We start from the raw sequence: 5000 nt of genomic DNA, 5'->3' as shown, positions 1-5000 counted from the left end.
AATATTTACACAAAACAATGACATACACACAGGAATCACATTCATGTTAAGGGATAACAAAACTCAAAAAATGATAAAAAAGAAAGAAAAATAAATCACTTAATAATAACACGTGCGCCTGATAAACATAGAGGCACACTCAGAAATTAAATGCTAGTTTCCCTTCCGATGTTACAGATATAAAGCCACACCCGTCAATAAAACATTCAGCAAAGTCCTCAGCACCATATTTAAAGATCAAACCCACATTTCTCCTGACAACCGATTCAAACAAGTCCCACACATGCACCTTTTTCCCCTCAAAATGAGCAAGATACCTTCTTGACATAATAGCATACCTTACATGGCTTAACACAAAATTAAACAAACGAACATTCACATCTTTCCTTTTCCCATTTACTCCAAACAGCAACATTTTGTTCCATTCATATGCCTTTACAAAACCCATTTCCCAGTTTTTAAACAGCATATCTTTTAACTTCAAAACAAAACTACGTAGACATTCACATCGGATATATATATGTAACAAGTCTTCTGGCTCAGTTTCACACACGTCACATTCTCTTTTGTTCTCTTTGTTAATCTGATGCAGCACCGTGTTTACATAGATCCTGTTGTGTCTCGTCATGAAGTCATTGTTTTCACATTCTATTGCATTATATTTGATTTGGAGGTTTTCCCATATCAACTGTACATTCATACCTGGCAGAACCCTCTCCCACATTTGTTCTGATGCCGGTCTTTTCAACAGTTTCGCTATCAGTTCTAAATATATGTTTTTTACTTTTAATTCTTTAAACTCTTTATTTGCATCATTTTTAACAAACACTAGTTTAGGTAAAGGTCCATCCCCTGTCCTCACACACTCTCTCTCAATCAAATACCTCCAGTCTACAGGCATACTCCCCTTAATTATATCATACATTTTTACAATCATATCTCTCCTAGCATCCTCATCCCATTCTCTTACGCAGTCTACCATTGCCTGCCCAGGCAGAAACCCAGGCACAAACTCATAGACCATGTCCTTTACTTGCCTAATTCCTGCATCCATGAAAACCTTATTGTATAGCATTTTGTTGTTATGCTGTATTATAGGATTGAGAAAAACGGGTTTATTCATTACTTCGGTTACATTACTACAGTTGTATGATATGTTGGGTAGGAATTCTCCCCACGCTCTGAACACCTCTTGGTAGAAAGAAGGCACTTTTTCATACATTGGTTCTTTCAAAACCATAAGCAGACTATTCTCTCCACATCTACCAGCCATCTGAACATACATTTTAAAGAATTGTTTCCACCCATAGTCATTCACATCATGGAGATACTTCTTCACTGTTTTAACCCTCAGTGCTTTACGTTTTGTGTCAATGTCCACCAGTTTTAGCCCTCCCTCACTGTACCCTGCTATCAACGTTTTGTGGGATATCCTCGCACCCTTCCCATCCCACAAGAAGTTTGAAGTCAGCTGATTTAATTCAGATAGAACCCATACCGGAAGATCTAGTGCGCCCAAAACATACACACATTTGGATAATAATAAGGAATTAACAACTATTACCTTACCTTTTAATTTCAATTTCCTCTGCTTCCATGCATTTAAAGTGTGTTTTATCTTATTTATCACTCTTGTCCAAGTGATATCTCTTGCTTCCTTTTCGTTTGGACCTATGTTTACTCCTAAAACTTTGATGCAGTCCACCACTCTAAATGCAATCATACTGTCAACCCTATCCCCCTCCTGACCTATACACATTAGTTCCGATTTTTCTATATTCACTTTAGCCCCTGCTGCCCTCCCATATGTTCCCATGTGTTTCATAATTATATTGATGCTGTCCATATTTTCTACTGTTATTGTCATGTCATCCGCATATTGTTGAATTATATTAATTTTCTCACCTGGTATTTGTATTCCTTTTATATTACCATCTTTTTTTATAAGGACAGCAAAGGGTTCGATAGACATGCTATACAACAGTGCTGATAAAGGACAGCCCTGTCTCACTGACCTCTCCAAAGCAAAGGTGTCTGTCATCAGACCATTACATTTGACCCTACTCTTAGCTTCCTTATACAGCAGCCTGATCCAACTCACTATTCTATCCCCAAACCCAAATTCTTTCATAGTCCGAAACAAGAACTCATGCTCCACTCTATCAAAAGCCTTATTCAAATCTACACTCAACACAATCCCAGACTGTTCTTTCATGTGCCTAACAACGTCCCTCACTGTCCCTATTATATCTGCTATGTCTCTCCCTTCGACACTATATGCCTGTGTCGGTGATATTATTCCTCCCATTACCTTCTTAATCCTATACGCTAAAACCCTTGTTAATATCTTATAGTCACTATTCAATAAACTAATTGGCCTATAATTCCCTAACTCCAACCTACTCCCCCTATTTTTAAATAATATTGTGATTACCCCAGTAGCCATGGATTCTGGAACCAGTTGTCCCTCTTCCATGCTTTGATATATCATTAGCAGTATGGGTGCCAACACATCAGCAAACTCTTTGTAGAATTCACTGCTCAGGCCATCTGAACCAGGGCTTTTATTGTTTTTTGCATTTTTAATTGCTATTTGTATTTCTTCTACTGTAATCTCTCTGTCACACATGTCTTGCTCGTCTGCTGATATCCTTGCATCCACACCACTCAAGACCTCATCAATACATACTTTTTCTGTATTCCCTTTTTTATACAAATTTTTATAGAAGCCTTCCACTGTATTCAAGATGCTAACCAAATCATTTACCTTCTCCCCATTTTCATTCTGTAGTTCGTTTATATAATTATTTTCCTGCTTATTTTTTTCCAGGTTTAGAAAGTACGCTGTGCACCTTTCCCCCTCTACAGCATACTGTACTCTACTCCTTACTATCGCCCTATCACATTTATTTTTCTCACAATCTTTTAGTTGCCTTCTCATCTTCAGATAATTTTGTATATTATAATTTCCATCTTTGTCTGCTTTCCCTGCTTCTTCGTTTAATTTATTTTGTATCTCTTTCTCTATCTGATCCATTCTGAAGTTCTTTTGCTTGGAATAGTATATGCTTTTCTTTTTAACTTTTTCTTTCAAATTTTCCTACCAAATACAAATATTATCTTTGTTTAATCTGTTCTCTATTTCTTCTTTGATACATTTTGCTATCATCTCTTTATATGAATCCTCTCTTAATAAGCTGTTGTTTAGGCACCACATTCCTCCACCTACATTCCTTATACATACGTCCTTTAACCTCAGCGACAGGATTGCATGATCACTAAGAGTGGTAAAATTATATTTCACCTCTTTTATTTGGCTGACAATGTTTTCCTTAACTAGGACGAGGTCTATTCTACTCTGTCTAAGGGTCCCCATAACCACCTGCCTCCGCGAAAACACTTTTCGTTCTGCATTTTCCTCCCTCCATACGTCCACCACTTTGTGTTCTGCCATCATGCTTTTCAAAAAGTTCCTTGACCCATCATACCTGTATTTTACATTATTTGAATAATCTAGTCTTGATAATTTTACATTATAGTCACCAACCATCATACAATCTCCCGTGCACAGAACCTCCAAGTCCTCAAAAAAACCCTTTCTCAGTTCCTCCACGTTTGGTGCATAGATATTGATTAATTTGTATGTGTTTTTATTGTGGACAAATTCTATCGCTATCACACGTCCATTCCCTCCACAAAAGGTTTGCTTGACACCACTAACAGACCTCTCTCTGACAAGGATTGCCACTCCACATGCCTTCGCACTCCCATTGTCTATAAATATGGGCCCTTTCCAAATTTTTCCAAGGGTTTCCACAAGTTCATTATCCCAATGCGTTTCTTGAAGGCACAGTATGTCAGATTTACAGAGTTCAATCGTTCTTTCTATTTTGATCATGTTCCTCAGGCCGTTTGCATTTAAGGATGTTATTATGACCATAGTAATGGTGAAAAGAAAAACACAGCTTTCCAGAGATGCTCGATTGTTCATACCTTCCGCTCTTTTGGCTCCCTTTTGTCCCTCTTTTTTCTCATTCTCTTCCTGCTGGCTTTCACCGCCTCGTAGTCCATCGACTCTCCTTCTCCCGATGTTCTTGTCTCCACCACCTCCATGCTCGAATCGTCTGGCTCCTTAGGTGAAGCAGTCGCAGCAGCAGCAGCAGCAGCAGCAGCAGCAGCAGCAGCCCCGCCGTCCCCTGGAGCCTCACTGCAATCCGGGGCCTCCACCTCTCCTGGTCGGTCGCCTCTTCGTTCACTCGCCCGGGCTGAGGGAGTTTTGGGCGCTTTGCTAGCACCTTCTTCCATACTTTGCCCGGATGCTCCTCCCGTCATGCAACCCGTCTCACCGGACACTCCATCCGCACTGCTGCCGATGGTGGATGGGGTAATTTCACCCCCGCTGGCAGCTCCGGTGTCCTCGTCCTGCTGTCGTTGCTCCTCCTCGGACCAGGAAACGCGCTCGTCGCCGCCGGCTGGCTCCGCGTCCACCGTCCTCTCCTCTCCGCGCCTCCCCCCCTGCAAGTCACACTCCCTAGCATAGTGTCCCTGGCGCTTGCATTTATAACAGGTGAAGTCTGGGCATTCTCTCAAAATATGTCCTGGCTGGATGCACAGCCTGCAGACCTTCACCTGCCTGTCATGAATTACACGGAAGTACTCCCCTCCGTCTAGTGTCTCGAACTTTGCTGAGTAGGGCAGCGACTGTACAAGTTCAGTAAATTGTACTTTACAGAACCTTGTCCCGTCCACCACGTCTGTCCCAGGCCATTTCCTTCTTTTGATGGGCGAAATCGCCCTCACGCCCCACGTTGAGAGTTTCTGCCTAATTTCAGCATCAGTGATATAAGATGGCAAGTTTAGAAATGAAACAACAATTTCATTGCTGCGAACTTCCTTGGCAGTCACCCGAGTGTTTTCGATTTTGAAGCCATCTAATAACCTTGTCTTGCCCTTTCCCTCCTGCATGGTGATCTCGTAAGTGTTCATACTTTTGACCCTGC

The 5000-nt window shown here is 41.0% G+C and overlaps 1 protein-coding gene across 1 annotated transcript in view; it reads left to right on the top strand.

Moving 5' to 3' along the window:
* The window catches only part of LOC128431094 (uncharacterized), an 870493-nt gene that overhangs the window by 508921 nt on the left and 356572 nt on the right, over positions 1 to 5000 (top strand). The window lies entirely within an intron of this gene.

The sequence above is a fragment of the Pleuronectes platessa genome, chromosome 24, assembly GCF_947347685.1.
Source record: "Pleuronectes platessa chromosome 24, fPlePla1.1, whole genome shotgun sequence".
NCBI classification, from domain to species: Eukaryota; Metazoa; Chordata; class Actinopteri; order Pleuronectiformes; family Pleuronectidae; genus Pleuronectes; species Pleuronectes platessa.
The sequence above is the reverse complement of the archived record's forward strand: the minus strand, read 5'-3'. Positions and strand labels throughout refer to the sequence as shown.